Below are 18,589 nucleotides of genomic sequence, written 5' to 3' on the forward strand. Positions count from 1 at the left end.
TGTCCTCAGTGTAGAATGTGTAGCCGTTGATATCGTACGCCTCATAGGTCATCAGGTTGTGCTCGGCGCCCTGTGACAAGGCGAATATGAGTTGTTCTTCTGCGGAAGAATCCTCATGTAAATGGTACGACAGAAGCTTCTGCTTGAACCAACGCGTGAAACATGAGTTGTGCTCTTTGATTATATCTCTATCCGTCCTCTATTGGCCTCGGTCATTGTACGTCTTCTCAATAAAGGTTTTGTGCTCTACCACCCAAGGATCGACCACGTCTATGTGTTGTAGCGCGACTAGGTTTGCTCTTTCAAAGTCGGCGAGTCGACCCTCGAAGTCGACATGCATTTCGCGGCGACCCTCACGGTGACCCCATCCAGCAAGCCTGCTGAGGTGCCTGTTGACGGGCAGACCAACGGGGTTCTCGATGCCTAGATAATTCGTGCAGTAGGAGATGCACTCTTCGGTCAGAAAGCCCCTGGCTATGCTTCCCTCTGGACGTGACATGTTGCGAACATATCCTTTGATGACACCATTCATCCATTCGAATGGCATCATGCTGTGCAGGAACGTCGGCCCGAGTTGGATGATATCCTCCATGATATAGACCAGCAGATGCACCATAACGTCGAAGAATGCGGGCGGGAAGTACATCTCAAGCTCGCATAGTATCACCACGATCTCTTCCTGTAGCCTTCTGAGTTGCCTCACGCCAACCGACTTCCGAGAGATGACGTCGAAAAAGTTGCATAGGCCAAATAGCGTTTCACGGACGTGCGCGTCCATGATCCCACAGATTGCAACTGGAAGTATCTGCGTCATCAGCACGTGACAGTCGTGAGACTTCATCCGCTGAACTTCTGCTTCGCTGGGTCTAGGTATCTTCTTATCTTCCCCGCGTAACCGTAAAGAAGTTTTACTCCTACGAGACAGGTGAAAAACTGCTCGATCTCCTCCTGAATTAGAGTGAAGCACGCGGGAGGGTAGTCATTTCCGGTCTTCTTGGCCTTTTTGCCTTTGTGACGACTTTCTGTGTTCTGCTTCGCCTCATCATCATCATCATCATCATCATCATTAGCGTGAAGCTCCTGCCTGATGCCCATTGATTTCAAGTCTGCCCTTGCTTTTGGCCCATCTTTGGTCCTCTCTGGCATGTTGAGCAGGGTACCAAGCAGACTCTCGCACACGTTCTTCTTGATATGCATGACATCAAGGCTGTGAGGCACACGGTGGATCTTCCAGTACGGCAAGTCCCAGAAAACAGACCTTGTTTTCCATACCTTCAGCAGCGGCTCTGGCGCCTTTCACTTGTTTCCCAGCTCTGGCGCCTTTTGCTTCTTTCCCGGCAGTGGGCAATCTTTCCAATTTTTCAACAGCTCATCTATTTCCTCGCCGCTCCTCGTACGCGGGCGTCTTCGGGGTTCGGTTTCACCATCGAACAGATCCTTGCATTTCCTCCATGGGTCATCGTCGCGAAGCCACCCTCGATGTCCCATGAACACGGTTTTCAAAGACCCGGGATCTCTATCTAGCTAGCGATACGTTGTGTCATCCATGCACCTGACGCATCCAGAAAATCCATGGACCACCTGCCCTGCAAGATATCCGTAACCGAGATAGTCGTGCACCGTCGTGAGCAGTGCGGCTCTCATAGAGAAATATTCTTTCTCTGCGGCGTCCCACGTATTGGCTGGCGTTTTCCACAGCGTGTCTAGCTCCTCTTTCAGCAGCCCCAGATACAGATTGATCTCGTTCCCTGGTTGTTTTGGCCCTTCAATTAGCATACTCATGTGAATGTACTTCCTCTTCATGCACAACCAGGGGGGAGGTTATACATCCACACAAACACAGGCTAGGTGCTATGTGTGCTTCTTTGGCTGCCAAACGGACTCCATCGGTGCTCATGCCCAGCACGATGTTCCTTGGATCGTTCCCAAATTCTGGGTCTTCGAAGTTCAACGCTTGCCACTGGCTCGCATCCTTAGGGTGACTCAGCATCTTGTCTTTTTTATTTATCTTCGGATCATTTCCGTCATCTTCCCGCTTCTTCTCCTCCCTATCCCATGCCAACGCAGGAGCTTTGCTACCTTAGGGTCCGTGAAATACCGCTACAGACGAGGAGTGATCGGAAAGTACCACACCACTTTGCGAGGAGCTTTCTTCCTCTTCTTGTATCGAGTGACGCTGCACACCGGACATATGGTAGACTTTGCGTGCTCGTCCCGATAAATGATGCAATTGTTCATGCACACATGGTATATCACGTGCGGTAAATCTAGAGGACACACTATTTTCTTCGCCTCCTCGAAACTGGTCGGGCACTTGTTCCCCTTGGGAAGATGTTCGTGCCAGAATGACATGTTCTCGTCGGAGCATGCGTCGGTCATTTTGTGTTTTACCTTCATCTCCAGAGCCATGAGCGTTACTTTCAGGCGGGTATCCTCGGGCCTGCATCCTTCATACAATGGAGTAACCGCGTCTATCTCCAGTTGATCCAGCTTGGCTTTCTCTCGGGCGGCAGCTCTTGCGTTATCTGTCTGCTTGAGAAGCAGCTCTTGAATATGAGGGTCCTGCACCCAGCCTCCATCATCGTCTGCTCCGGCATCTTCATCTTCATGATCATGCCCTTCGTCTTGATCTTCCTCATCATCATGTGCGGCATCTTCTACATGATGATTGTGTATAGCATCACCGTTGTGATCATGTCCTGGAGATTCTTCGTCTTCTCGCCCGCCTGAGCCGTGGTGGTTGTCTTGCTGCCCTTCCTCATTTCTTGCCCAGCCCCCATGGACGACTTCATAGTCATATTCATCACCTTCCCACCGATAGCCATCCATGAAACCACACAAGAGTAGGTGGTCCCGCACCTGCCCGGAATCCGGGTCCGCAATAAGGCTCTTCATCTTGCATCTTCGACACAGACATCTTATCTCCGTCTCGTTCTTTTGAAGCATCTCGGCCTTCGCGGAGCTCAAAAACCGATTCACGATGCCTTCAGTCATCGTGCGGACCATGGTCGCCTGCGGGGTAGAGCAAAACAATATTTTAGAACCAAGAAATTTTTTGGCATGACTTTCCCTAAAAATAGGACCAAAAAGAATGCATAGTGCCAAAATTCTCACCGAAACCGAAATGAATCAACATTCTGGCAAAATATTGGCAACTATCGCATTTCAAATACCGGTACCTGCAAACACAAACATATATGCAACACCACAAACATATGCAACACCACAAACATACATAGATCTAGCTAGGCCACAAAAAGTGCGTGTGCACGTTGTTGGAGCGAGCTAGGGAGAAAAAAGTAGATCTACAACATAGAGATAGCTTTCCCCTTACTTACCTATCAAAAAAAGGTAACTTAACCACTTAAATTTTGATGAATCTATGGTGCAAATGAGGTGAGGAGGAGGAGGAGGCAGCCGACACAAGCTTGGAGAAGGAGATGGAGGGAATGAAGTGGGAAAGTGAGTGTGTAGGTGTGGTTGTCCAAAATATCTAGCTGGTCCGAGTTTACTAATGGCGCACCACCCACTCATGTGCCATTAGTAACCCTACATACTAATGGCGCACCTGCTGGTGGTGCGCCATTAGTAGGTTTGCAAAAAAATAATAAAAAATATATATACTAATGGCGCACCGTGGCAGAGTGCGCCATTACTAGTTTAAACTAGTAATGGCGCACTATGCCACGGTGCGCCATTATTAGTTTTGCAAAAAAAAAGAACAAAAAAATACAGTAGTGGCGCACTTGGTTGTTGGTGCGCCATTACTAGTTAGAACTAGTAATGGCGCACTGTGCCTGGATGCACCATTAATATGTTTGGAAAAATGGAAAAAGAGTTTTTGTTACTAGTGGCGCATCATGTGTCTGGTGCGCCATTAGTGTCTTCCACACTAATGGCGCACCAGCACATGGTGCGCCATTGGTATATAGTAGTGGCGCACCACGTGTCTGGTGCACCATTAGTGTCAATTTCATCTATAGCCCTTTTCCTAGTAGTGCGGGCTTCTTGCTTCTCCCGCTCAATGCGCTCCTTGGCCGCTTTGTGTTCGGCCTCGGACAGTGCCTTCTTCAGGGTCTCCACCTCGGTCGTGGCCCCTGGCAAATCTATGATGATGCTATTACTTTACACCAGAACTTCCTTTTAAATATATAGACAAAGGTATTTCTTAGCTTTGCTCTCCTCGAGCTGCCTCTTGGTAAGGCCGAGCTTTTCCTCGGTCCGCTCCAGGTCCTGCTTCAGTGCAGAGACCTCCACAGTACGTGCGGCAGCGGCTAGCAGTGAAGCCTGCACATACACATTGACATATTCTGATTAGACTCATGAGTTATCATTTGATCCTCTATTTGGCCTTTCTTCGCGAACGCCAAACAGAGCATCAGGGGTTACTGTCTATACGTTAATATTTTCCTATACTTTTATTACTTACCTCAAAGCCTGTTAGGAGGCTGGCACAAGCTTCGGTCAGTCCGTTTTTGGCGGACTGAACTTCCTCAATCACCGCACTCATGATAGTGCGGTGCTCTTCGTCGATGGAAGCGCCGCGAAGCGCTTCCGGCAAGTTGTCCGGTGCCTCTGGGTGAACAGAGGCCACCGGCATGGGTGGCTTGCCCCTCTTAATGAGGGGACGCCTGCTGGAGTCCGGAACCACCAAAGGTTCCGACGCAGTGTTCGCCTGGGAGCCGAACTTGGAGCCCGTGGGGACTTTGCTCCCTTTGCGCCCAGGGTCCGGAAGGTCGCCTCGAGGCACCCCCAGGACTACCTCCCTTTGGACCCGTGCCTATTGAGACAACACCTTGACGTTGTCCGTAGGGCAAGGGGTGGAGGCGGTCGGAAGTGAACCACTTTTCATATCCGACGAGTCCAAAGAACCGTCTCACGAAGATACGTCGATACGGGCTAGGGACGGGCTGCACGATCATATTCAGCATAAGTAGAAGCAGTGTAATGAAACTTTCCATGAATTACTATGGTATCCGGATACTTACGACTTCGCCTGGGGCTTGTCCCTGGGGAACCACTCGTCGTCACTATGGGCGGCCGTAGTGGAGCAGTCCGGACGGACGGTCCATCCCTTCTTGGACCCTTTGGCCTCCCCGGTGGGGTCGACCTTCCTTTTCTTGTCTCCCCCGGCTGGGGGGGGGGAGAACTTTCCTCCTCCTCCTCCTCGTCTTCGTGGGAGGAGTGCGCGTCGGAGTCATCGGACGATGAGTCCGATACAACCTTATGCCGGAGACCCTTTCGGGTCCCCATGGCCTTCTTCTTGGTCTTCTTCACCGGCACCTCGTAAGGTGCTGGAGTCAGCATCTCCATTAGGAGAGCGTCTGCATGATCTTCGGGCAGGGGGTCTGGGCAATCTAGCTGCTCCGCTCTCTTTATCCAGTCCTATTAATGACATGGAAGCTTAGATCCTGCACATGACTTAACTGGGGCAAATAAATACCCTGTGAGATATAAAAAACTTACCGGATTGGCGCGGCGCTTTGCGCTGAGTCTGCGGTCCTTGGTGAGGGAAGGAGGTACCTCAGCGCCCTTGAATAGCACCCTCTAGACGTCCCCGTGAATCATGCCATAGAGCTCTCGCAGCGTCTGGTGCTTGGCCGGGTCGAACTCCCACAAATTGAATGCCCGTCGTTGACGCGGGGGGATCCGGCGGAAGAGCATGACCTGGACCATGTTGACGAGCTTGATTTTCTTGCTCTTCATGTTCTTGATGCAGGTCTGGCCCAGGACAGGCCCTTCTCTTTCCAGGAGGTGAGCCGTGTGGGGATTTCGGATCGAAATCTGGGGGCCGCCACCCAGTTGGAGTCGCGCGGCTCGGTGATGTAGAACCACCCCGATCGCCACCCCTTTATGGTATCCACATAGGTGCCCTTGAGCCAGGTGACATTAGGCATTTTGCCCACCATGGTGCCTCCGCAATCTGCTTGCTGGCCAACCACCACCTTCGGTTTGACATTGAAGGTCTTCAGCCATAGGCCGAAGTGGGGCCTGATGCGGAGGAAGGCCTCGCACACGACGATAAACGCCGAGATGTTGAGGATGAAATTGGGGGCCAGATCATGAAAATCCAACCCGTAGTAAAACATGAGCCCGCGGACAAACGGGTGGAGGGAAATCCCAGTCCACGGACGAAGTGGGTAATAAAAACTACCCTCTCATAAGGTTCGGGCGTAGGGATGACCTGCCCTGCATCTGGCAGCCGGTGCGCGATATCCTCAGCCAGATATCCGGCTGCCCATAACTTTGCAATGTGCTCCTCCATGATGGAGGAGACCATCCACTTGCCTCCTGCTCCGGACATGCTTGGAGTGGTTTGAGAAGAAGAACGCGAGCTTGGGCGCTGGAGCTTGACTGCGTGAGAATGGATAAGCAAGGGGGTAGAAGGCGTGGGTAAAAGGGGTGAAACCTTGTCCTTTTATAAGGGCGGAAGAGGCGATGCGCCTCCCCACTTGCCTGATAAAATCGTTTATTCCCCAGGCGCCGTAATTGATGGTGCGGTTGGGTTACCCACGTCCGTATTGATGAGAATCCCGTAATAAGGGGGACACGATCCCTGCTTTGACAAGACGTGTCAAGAAAACCGCCCCGCGTTATGTGCGGTGCTGGTTGTGAAAAACGGTTCGAATAATGACCAGGCCATGGCATGATGTCATGCTGTCAAACGTGTCAGCAGATTGGATTTGTGGAAATATTATTCTCTCTACGGTGGTATGTGGAACTTGTTTCGCAGAGCCGGACACTATCCTTGTGTTCAAAACCTTCTATGGAGTATTCAGAGGAGGAACCCGCCTTGCAATGCTGAAGAAAAAAACTGTGCACCGGATTCATCGTCATTGAAGCCTGGTTCAGGGGCTACTGAGGGAGTCCTAGATTAGGGGTTCTCCGGACAGACGGACTATATCCTTTGGCCGGACTGTTGGACTATGAAGATACAAGATTGAAGACTTCGTCCCGTGTCCGGATGGGACTTTCCTTGGCGTGGAAGGCAAGCTTGGCAACACGGATATGTAGATCTCCTCCCTTGTAACCGACTCTGTGTAACCCTAGCCCCCTCTGGTGTCTATATAAACCGGAGGGTTTAGTCCGTAGGACAAGATACAATCATACCATATGCTAGCTTCTAGGGTTTAGCCTCTACGATCTCGTGGTAGATCAACTCTTGTAATACTCATATCATTAAGAACAATCAAGCAGGACGTAGGGTATTACCTCCATCAAGAGGGCCCGAACCTGAGTAAAACATCGTGTCCCCTGCCTCCTGTTACCATCTGCCTTAGACGCACAGTTCGGTACCAACTACCCAAGATCCGCCGGTTTTGACACCGACACTGGGCCTTGGGCCTTGTCGTCCATCTGACCCACCCGCCAGGTTACTAATGAGTCGCCAAGATTGGGCGGGTTACCCGTGAGTCGCCAAGCTCCGGGCGGGTCACCAGTGAGTCGCCAAGATCCATCCGGGTCATACATCCAGCCGGGTTACACCGCGGGGTATATCCCCGATATTATCCCCCAGTTTAATTTGGATTTATCCATGTTAAACTAATCTGCAATATAAACACAAGAACAAATTTGACAGGTTGTGCTCTGGGTTAAATATTTTGTAAGTCGGCACCTGATCATCCTTAAATCCTTGTCATTTCCTCCTTCTAGAAAATCCGGGTCAATAGACCAGTTTCATAATCAATTTGCTTGTAGAAGAAATATTGTAAATAAAGAATCCATTTGATTCAGCCTTCAATGCTCCGACTTGACAAAAATCACTAGTAGAAAACAGGGCTTTGGTCCAGGCCGGGTCAGCCCATTAGTCCCGGTTCAGTCCAGAACCGGGACCAATGGGGGCATTAGACCTGGTTCGTGAGCCCAGGGGGCCGGCCGGGCCACGTCGGCCATTGGTCCCGGTTCATCTGGACCTTTTGGTCCCGGTTGGTGGGACGAACCGGGACCAATGGGCCTCGCTCTTGGCCCACCACCATTGGTCCCGGTTGATGGCTTGAACCGGGACCAAAGTCTCCCCTTTATTCCCGGTTCATGCCACCAACCTGGACCAATGAGGTGCCTATATATACCCCCTCGCGTAAGAGCAGAGCACACTGCTCTGTTTTTTTCTGGCCGAGTGGGAGAGGGCTTGGTGGTGCTCTAGCTCACCTCCTATGCACACAAGGTGTTCGATGGAATGCCCGAGCCACACTACTTAAGCTTTCTCCTCTCCAAGCTCGACCTCCAAGCTCCATTTTCCTCAATATTTGTCTAGATTTAGCGGTCCGTCACGCCCCGTCCCCGTCTTCACCGCCGTCGATCACCCGCGCCGAGCTCATCGCCGGCACCACCGTGGTGAGCCTCTTGTTCTTATCTTCTTTCTGAAAGGAAAAATATTCTTACTTGTATGTTTACATAGATACTTGTATTATTTTCTTACTTTTATTATTGCATCTTATATAGTGCGATGGTTTTGGTATCCGCCCCCGTCGGCCCTCGTCCTGTCTATGATTCGGATGTGGTATATATATTATCATTATAACTATTGGTTCATTTATTGTTTATGAAAATTATGCCGACCAACGTGACATAGATTTTATTTATGTAGGATGTATGTGAATCGGAAATGCCAACCGACCCTATTGTTGAGAGGTTAAATTTAGTTGAAGAAGAAAACAATTTGTTGAAGGAAAAAATAAAAAAATTGAGGAGGAGAAGATGATATTGGAGTTGCATGGTTCGGAAGTCGTCGATGATCACTAGTTCAAGATGGATGCAATGCGCTTGAAGATTAGAAAGATTAGAAAATATGCCACTCATACCGAGGCTTGGTATCATTATGCCGTTGGGTCAATTGTTACCTTGGTTGCGATTATGATCGCATTTGTTTTCGCATTGAAATGTTTTACATAGTTTCAATGTATGGTTTAATTAATTAGATGCTCTGGAGAGCTATATGTTGTTAGATGAGAACTATGTATGCACTTTGGTTTTAATGTGATGATGAACTTCTATTAATTTGGACACTTAGTTATATATAATGCACGCATATGAACCAGCAATGGATGTACGGTGACAGACACACCTCCGAGTACATTAAGGGCGTGCATGAGTTTCTCGATGCGGCTGAGGCAAACAAGCAGAATGGTTTTATGTGTTTTCCATGCACTGAATGTGGGAATACGAGGTCTTACTCTAACCGGAAAATCCTTCACTCCCACCTGCTTTACAAGGGTTTCATGCCACACTATAATGTTTGGACGAGGCACGGAGAAATAGGGGTTATGATGGAAGACGGCGAAGAAGAAGAGTACGATGACAACTATGTGCCCCCTGAATACGGTGATGCTGCAACAGGGGGAGCTGGTGAAGATCAAGAGGAACCAAACGATGTGCCCAATGATGCTGCAACGGGTGAAGCTGCTGAAGATCAAGAGGAACCAGACGATGTGCCCGATGATGATGATCTCCGCCGGGTCATTGTCGATGCAAGGACGCAATGCGAAAGTCAAAAGGAGAAGCTGAAGTTCGATCGCATGTTAGAGGATCACAAAAAAGGGTTGTACCCCAATTGTGAAGATGGCAACACAAAGCTCGGTACCGTACTGGAATTGCTGCAGTGGAAGGCAGAGAATGCTGTGGCTGATAAAGGATTTGAGAAGCTACTGAAAATATTGAAGAAGAAGCTTCCAAAGGATAACGAATTGCCCGACAGTACATAAGCAGCAAAGAAGGTCGTATGCCCTCTAGGATTGGAGGTGGAGAAGATACATGCATGCCCTAATGACTGCATCCTCTACCACGGTGCATACAAGGATCTGAACACATGCCCGGTATGCGGTGCATTGCGGTATAAGATCAGACGAGATGACCCTGGTGATGTTGACGGCGAGCCCCCAGGAAGAGGGTTCCTGCGAAGGTGATGTGGTATGCTCCTATAATACCACGGTTGAAACGTCTGTTCAGAAACGAAGAGCATGCCAAGTTGATGCGATGGCACAGTGAGAACCGGAAGAAATATGGGAAGTTGAGAGCACCCGCTGACGGATCGCAGTGGAGAAAAATTGAGAGAAAGTACTGGGATGAGTTTGCAAAGGACCCAAGGAATGTATAGTTTGCTTTAAGCGCGGATGGCATTAATCCTTTCGGGGAGCAGAGCAGCAATCACAGCACCTGGCCCGTGACTCTATGTATGTATAACCTTCCTCCTTGGATGTGCATGAAGCGGAAGTTCATTATGATGCCAGTTCTCATCCAAGGCCCTAAGCAACCCGGCAACGACATTGATGTGTACCTAAGGCCATTAGTTGAAGAAATTTTACAGCCGTGGAATGGAAACGGTGTACATACGTGGGATGAGCACACACATGAGGAATTTAACCTAAAGGCGTTGCTGTTCGTGACCATCAACGATTGGCCCGCTCTCAGTAACCTTTCAGGACAGACAAATAAAGGATACCACGCATGCACGCACTGTTTAGATGACACTGAAAGTATATACCTGGACAAATGCAGGAAGAATGTGTACCTGGGCCATCGTCAATTTCTTCCAACCAACCATCAATGTCGAAAGAAAGGCAAGCATTTCAAAGGCGAGGCAGATCACCGGAAGAAGCCCGCCATGTGTACCGGTGATCACATACTTGCTATGGTCAATGATTTACATGCAATCTTTGGAAAGGGTCCCGGCAGACTAGCTGTTCCGAATGACGCTGAGGGACACGCACCCATGTGGAAGAAGAAATCTATATTTTGGGACCTACCCTACTGGAAAGACCTAGAGGTCCGCTCTTCAATCGACGTGATGCACGTGAGAAGAACCTTTGCGTGAACCTGCTAGGCTTCTTGGGCGTGTATGGGAAGACAATAGATACACCTGAGGCACGGGAGGACCTGCAACGTTTGCACGAAAAAGACGGCATGCCTCCGAAGCAGTATAAAGGTCCTGCCAGCTATGCTCTTACGAAAGAAGAGAAACAAATCTTCTTTGAATGCCTGCTCAGTATGAAGGTCACTACTGGCTTCTCGTCGAATATAAAGGGAATAATAAATATGCCAAAGAAAAATTTTCAGAACCTAAAGTCTCATGACTGCCACGTGATTATGACGCAACTGCTTCCGGTTGCATTGAGGGGGCTTCTACCGGAAAACGTCTGGTTAGCCATTGTGAAGCTATGTGCATTCCTCAATGCAATCTCTCAGAAGGTGATCGATCCAGAAATCGTACCAAGGCTAAGGAGTGATGTGGCGCAATATCCTGTCAGTTTCAAGCTGGTGTTCCCACCATCCTTCTTCAATATCATGACGCACGTCCTAGTTCATCTAGTCGATGAGATTGTCATCCTGGGGCCCGTATTTCTACACAATATGTTCCCCTTTGAGAGGTTCATGGGAGTCCTAAAGAAATATGTTCGTAACCGCGCTAGGCCAGAAGGAAGCATCTCCATGGGCCATCAAACAGAGGATGTTATCGGGGTTTGTGTTGACTTCATTCCCGGCCTTAAGAAGATAGGTCTCCCTAAATCGCGGTATGAGGGGAGACTGACTGGAAAAGGCACTCTTGGAAGTGACTCAATAATATGCAGGGACGGATATTCTTGGTCTCAAGCACACTACATAGTTCTACAGAACTCTACCTTGGTGACCCCGTATGTCGATGAACACAAGAACAGTCTGCGCTCCAAACACCCGGAGCAGTGCGACGACTGGATTACATGTGAACACATCAGGACTTTCAATAGTTGGTTGGAAACACGTCTCAGAGGTGACAAAACTGTTTGTGATGAGTTGTACTTGTTGTCCAGGGACCATCTTTGACTGTATTGACTTACAAAGGATACGAGATAAATGGGAATACATTTTACACGATCGCCCAAGATCAAAAGAGCACCAACCAAAACAGCGGTGTCCGCTTTGATGTAGCAACCGAGAGCAGAAAGGACACATATTATGGTTACATAGTGGACATATGGGAACTTGACTACGGACATGATTTTAAGGTCCCTTTGTTTAAGTGCAAATGGGTCAATCTGTCAGGCGGTGGGGTACAGGTAGACCCACAGTACGGAATGACAATAGTGGATCTGAAAAATCTTGGGTACACTGACGAACCGTTCGTCCTAGCCAATGATGTGGCACATGTTATCTATGTGAAGGACATGTCTACCAAACCGAGAAAAAGAAAAGATAAGGAAGCGAATACATCATACGATGAGCCAAAGCGCCACATAGTTCTTTCAGGAAAAAGGGACATCCTGGGAGTGGACGGCAAGACAGACATGTCTGAAGATTATGAAAAGTTTCATGAAATTCCTCCCTTCAATGTCAAGGCTGACCCAAGCATCCTGATAAACGATGAAGATTATCCATGGTTACGGCGCAATAAGCAAGTGACACAAGCGAAGAAAAAGTGAAGACTTTCTCCCGCAACTATTATGATGATACCATGCCAACTTTGTAACACACGAGTATGCTATGCCAACTTTTTCAGAGTTCATTTGAAAACTATGAATTTAGGTCGAATTTTCTCTATAGGTGCATCTATGTTCATTTTTTAGTAAAGTTAATCACAAACTTGTGATTCACACAAATTTCAAAGAATTCAAATTTTAACTATTCAAATTTGAAAACTAATGGCACTAATAGAAAGTTTATAATTTTTCTAAAACTAATGACACTAACAGAAAGTTTATAATTTTGCTGACCTAAAAGCAAAAAGAAATAAAAAATAAAGCAAAAAACAAAAGAAAATAAATAATGTAGAAAACAAAACAAAAAATCTGGAAAAAATAGCAACAATAAGTATTTTGTTGTAAATAGAAACAAAATAAAATAAATAAAGCAACAAAGAAAACAAAAAAACTAAAAAAATGTTTTCAAATTTGAAAACTAATGGCACTAACAGAAAGTTTATAATTTTTCTAAAACTAAAAGCAAAAAGAATTAAAATATAAAGCAAAAAAAAGAAAATAAATAATGCAAAAAACAAAACAAAAAACTAGAAAAAAATAGCAACAATAAGTATTTTGTTGTAAGTAGAAACAAAATAAAATAAATAAAGCAACAAAGAAAAAAAGTGCCACCTACTGGGCCCCCACGGCCCGAATACGACTAGAAACCCTACCATGGCTAGGATTCAGGCCCGCAGGAGGCCCAGTAGGCCCACAAGCACAGAGCGCAGGGTTAGGCCCGAAAGCCTGCATTTGAGAGGAGCTCGAGAGGGAAGGCGCAGTAGCGCTTATAAACCACTCTCGAGCTCTCTCAGCTAGCGAGGTGGGACTAAAGTTTTGGCGCGGGGCAGCACAAGGCCTTTGGTCCCGGTTGGTGCCAGCAACCGGGACTAAAGGGGGCATTGGTCACGGTTCGTGGCACAAACCGTGATCAGTGCCCCCTTTAGTCCCGGTTGGTGCTAGGCCTTTGGTCCCGGTTGGTAGCACCAACCGGGACTAAAGGGGGGCATTGATCACGGTTTGTGCTACGAACCGTGACCAATGCCTTCGGTATATAACCAGGACTTGTGAAATTTTCAGATTTCCCTCGCCAGTTGCCCCTGACGTCACTGACCTCCTCGACGCCGCCAGGCTGCCCCGACCCCGCACGGCGCCCCCGCCGTCACTCGCGCCCATTGTCGCCGTCGCCCGGACCCTCGCCGGCCGTCGCCCGCGCCCGTCGTCACCGTCGCCCGCGCCCTCGCCCGCAACCTCGTCGCCCGCGCCCGTCGTCGCCGTCCCCCGCGCCCGTCGTCGCCGTCCCCCGCGCCCTCGCCGGCCGTCCCTTGCCCCGACGCGTCGCCGCCTCTGTGAGCACCGCGCCTCTGCCGCCCCCGTGCATTTTTTTAATTATACATGTTTTTACATGTTTTTAGGTTTTCATATATATATATATATGTATATATGTATCTTTTAGATATATGTTTTTGTATTTATGTTCATATATGTTTTTTTATGTATGTTCATATAGGTATATATGTATGTATTTTTTCAATTGTAATGATGTTTTAAAAATACATATATGCAAAAGTTACATTTTTTATTAGAAACATTTTATCTATATATGTTCTCTGATTTAGTACATTTTAGGTTAGTTTCATTTTAAAAAAAGTTATATATATTTAGGAAGAAGGAATAGAAGGAAGAAGAATGAAGAAAATGTTTTATATATGAGGGTCGAGAGGGGGTCGACGGTCGAGAGGGGGTCGATGGTCGAGAGGGGGTCGTCGAACATGAGAGGAAGAAAAGGATATTCTTCTCCTCTATTCTTTTCTTCTTCTTCCTCTTTTTTTTATCGGGAACGAGGGTCGTCGAGGGTCGCCGAGCGGTAGAGGAAACCCTAAATAGCAAGTATCGTCGATGTGAGATACATGTGGCCGTCGGTGTCGGACAGTACATCCACGTCCCACAAGTGACGCGGGCTTCGACGCCCACGTCACTTGTGGGACGTGGATGTAGTGTCCGACACCGACGAGCCACATGTATCTCACACCCACGATACTTGCTATTTAGGGTTTCCTCTACCGTTCGGCGACCCTCGACGACCCTCGTTTCCCGATAAAAAAAGAGGAAGAAGAAGAAAAAAAAGGAGAAGAAAGAAGAAGATCTTCTTCTTCTCTTTTTTTTCTTTTTCCTCTTATTCTTTCTTCTCCTCTTTTTTTCTTCTTCCTCTTCTTTTTTTATCCTTGAAGCTGTCGAGGCCACCCCAAACCCTAGAGAAGCAGCGTCGAGGCCACCCCAAACCCTAGAGAAGCAGCGTCGAGGCCACTAATTAATATTAGTTCTACGTTTGCCACTAATATATCCATCTATCATGTTTGAATAATAATTGCCATGTTGTAAATATTTGTAGAAACTATGGACATCGCCCGAGACGAAGTTCAAGAAGAGTTGTTGGGGGACATAATAGTGATGCCGTCTTCTCGTTGTTTCTCAACGACACCGATGGTCTGGAAGTAGCTGGCTATGATTATGATGGCTCCGGTGACCTAATGCCGGTGCAAGAAGGAGACCGTGAGGACAGCTCCGGTGACCCAATGCCGGTGCAAGAAGGAGACCGTGATGACGTCTCCGGTGACCAAACCGAGTCCGGCCAGGTATATATATTAGTTAAGCTTCTGCTGACTAGCTAATTGATGCATTCATTATTTTGGTATGTACACATATTAATTAAGTCTTTGTTCTTTTTTCTAGCCCTCCGGATCGAGCACAACTTCGGTAAAGAGACGAGGCCCGAAGAAAAAGTTGAGCTCGGATGAAAAGTTTGAGATCACAGCAATCGCGCCCGATGGCCAACCGATTGAACCCCTCCGGACAAAGAGCGCATTTGTTGCTCAGTGCGGGGTTTTTGGTTAGGGACAAGATCCCGATCAGCATCCAACAATGGTTAAAGCCGGCTACAGAAGACCCTGAGGTGTCTTATGTCAATGATATGCAGAAAAATGATCTTTGGACTGAGCTGAAGTCAAATTTCACCCTACCGCAAGAGGATGATCCGGAGAAGCCAGTTAAAGAGCAATTAACCAAGTCTTTTGCTCTTAAGAGGATGGCAGAACTATTCAGGAGGTGGAAGAAAGAGCTGAATAAGTTTGTCGAAAATAAAGAGACACCAGAATTCAAGGGCAGATATGAGAAGATGAGAGATCACTGGCCCGCATTTGTGGCCCATAAGACATCAGAAAAGAGTAAGAAGATGTCGGCGACAAACAAGCAAAATACTACAAAGAAGAAGCATCACCATCGCACGGGGTCAGGTGGCTACCTCGTAGCCCGGCCTAAGTGGGCCAAGACTGAGAATGATCTGGCTGATAAAGGGATCGAACCAGAGACAATTAACTGGCCAGACCGTTGCCGGACTTGGTTCTTCGGGGCTGGCGGAACCTTGGACCCTGTATCAGGGAAGTGCATTTGGACGAATGATCAAATGGACATACCAGTCAAGAAGCTTCAGCAGTATATCGAAGCAGCGCAGCAAGGGACGCTCGTTCCAGACAGAGAGAACGACGAGCTCACAATGGCCCTCGGGAATCCTGAGCACCCTGGACAGACACGAGGCACGCCAGGCTCCATTCCGTGGAAGGTTGGGTTTTCGGACGCAGGCGGTTACAAATGCCAGGAGAGGAGGAAAAAAGTGCAGCAGCCCCAAATGCAGGCGCTGCAAGCAAGGGTACAAGCGAAAGAGGAACGAGAAGCAAATCGCAGCAAACGAACTGCCGAAGCTTCCCCCGAAGCTACCCCGCCATCTCAGCGGAGAAGCAGCGTGGCTTCCACCGAGCTGCTTCAGCCGGAGCATGTCTTGATGGCTCCTGCCAGCTATCCCGTGGATGCTATCACGGAGTCTCAAAATTGCCACCTTATGACGCAATGGATTAATATGAAGGTCAAGGCGGCTGTTGGCTCTGTTTTTCCTACCGAACCCGGCACAACTTTTCACTGCCGGCCGATTCCAGAAGGATATGCTAGGGTGATGGTGGATGAAATAACGGAGGGATTTGAGGACCTCCAGCTTGACCACCCTACCGGTGAAGGGGAGACTCGGCTGGGTTCTGCTCTGAAGACTCCATGCCTATGGCGGAAGGAGCTCATCAACCTTCCGAACTGGACGCCTTCGCCTCCTCCTCCTCCGGTGAGTCAGGGCACTCCGCCTCCTCCACCACCTCCTCCTCCGGCGACTGACGATCAGGGCACTCGGCCGGCTCCTTCTCCGGCGCGTGGCGGCACTCCGCCTCCTTCTTCGCCTGCGCCGGTGCGCCCGAGCAGCCAGCCTCCTCCTTCTCCACCTCGTTAGCAAGGGCGGAAGAGACATTCCGCCGCTCCGGCTGCTCCGGCACGTCGTAGTCCTTCTCCTCCGCCTCGTAAGAAAGTAAAGAAGACAACCACTCCGTCTGTTCTGCCGGCGTCTAGCAGTAGAGCCAGAGGCGGGAGGACATACAGATTCGGTCCTTCTCTGAAGACTCCAGAGAAGTTACCATACAAGAGGACCCTAGAGGAGAACGCCGAGATCGCGCGAGAAGAAGTGAGGAACTTCTTTGAATGGGTGAAAGCAAAGAAACATTCACCTCCAGAGGAGAAGGTAGATCCGGTGAAAGCGAAGCGCACTCTGCTTGCCCTGACAAAACCACCCAAGTCTCCGCCGAAAGGAAACTATGAGCGCATTATTGGAAAGGAAGTTGCCGAAGCGGAGTGGTCGGGAAGTACTGTCAGTGATCAAAGGCTGAAAGAACGACGAGTTGGGAAACAAATTGCACAGCTCGGCGAACAAGCGAAGCAATCGTGCCCCCCGCTCAAGGTGCCTAGCGACATCGTCGCTAATGATCAGAGGATGGTGCCCGGTTATAGCAATCTTGGAGATTACCTGCCCGATGATGTACATTATGATTTCATGGAGGTGTGGATACAAAGATACGAGTATGGGAAGCCTCTCGTCAAAGATGAAAGATCTCTATCAACGATGATGCGAAGATTGCATGATTGGTACTTGAAAATTTGCAAAGAGTCTGGGGGGAGGAGTACTTTGTATGTGAGAGTTAAAAAGGAGCATGACCTCGTTGGAATTGATCTCTTGCCTGTTCCATTTGAGGAGTTCTTTCAGTTTTTCAATCAATTGGCCCTCGATAAAGCAACGGTCACCTGCTACTGTCTGTAAGTAGTACTACTTCTGTCATTAAGTCTCTCTATATATCTCAGCTCTTTCATTGCATGTATTTATAATTATCCTCAGTATATTATGCAGATTGAAGATTGTCGAATTGAAGAAACGACAAATCGGTGATATTGGGTTCATTAACACAAATATCATATATGCAACTCAGGTTAAATTTCATGCCACAGATACCGAGGCCAACTTGCTACGATCATTGGTAATAAATGAAAACAAAGATATAATACTCTTTCCTTACAACTTCAAGTGAGTGTTACTGTCTTGTGCGTATTCGGTTTCCCTTATATATTAGTCAAGGTTATAGTAATGTAATTGATGAGTTATGCATGCGTGTGCAGTTTCCACTATATTCTCCTAGAGATTAAGCTTGAGCAGGGACTAGTAACTGTCTTAGACTCAAGACGAAAAGATCCCCAGGACTATGCGGACATGACTCAAATGCTCGAGAAGTAAGTTAAATCGATCATTATCCACCATATCAGCAACTTTGTTCATTTCCTGATATATCAAGTAATTGTTTTCTTTGTCTGGCAGGGTTTGGAAAAAATTCACCAAAAAAGCTCCGGGGCTCCCGAAGAAGCTGCAATTTAGACACCCGAAAGTAAGTACTATAGTAGCATGTTCTGCGCATCTCCTATTGATTCAAGTGCTAGTTTCATCAATACCATTTGGCATTCTTGCTTATCAGTTTGATTGACCTCTATTTCTTATAAAGTGGTTGTGGCAGGAACAAGGGAATGATTTCTGTGGATACTACGTTTACGAGTCCATCCGCCACACGATCTGTGAGCGGGGCTACTCTGACGAACAATATGAAGTGCGTAAATAACAACATTCACAATTTTATTTTATTACCATCATTTGTGTTGAGTTTCATTCATTCATATATATATATATATATATATATATATATATATATATGTATTGACCCCCTTCTTCAAATTAGATGTTTCGGAAGCGG

The sequence above is a fragment of the Triticum urartu genome, chromosome 3 (assembly GCF_003073215.2).
Source record: "Triticum urartu cultivar G1812 chromosome 3, Tu2.1, whole genome shotgun sequence".
In the NCBI taxonomy this organism is placed as follows: domain Eukaryota; kingdom Viridiplantae; phylum Streptophyta; class Magnoliopsida; order Poales; family Poaceae; genus Triticum; species Triticum urartu.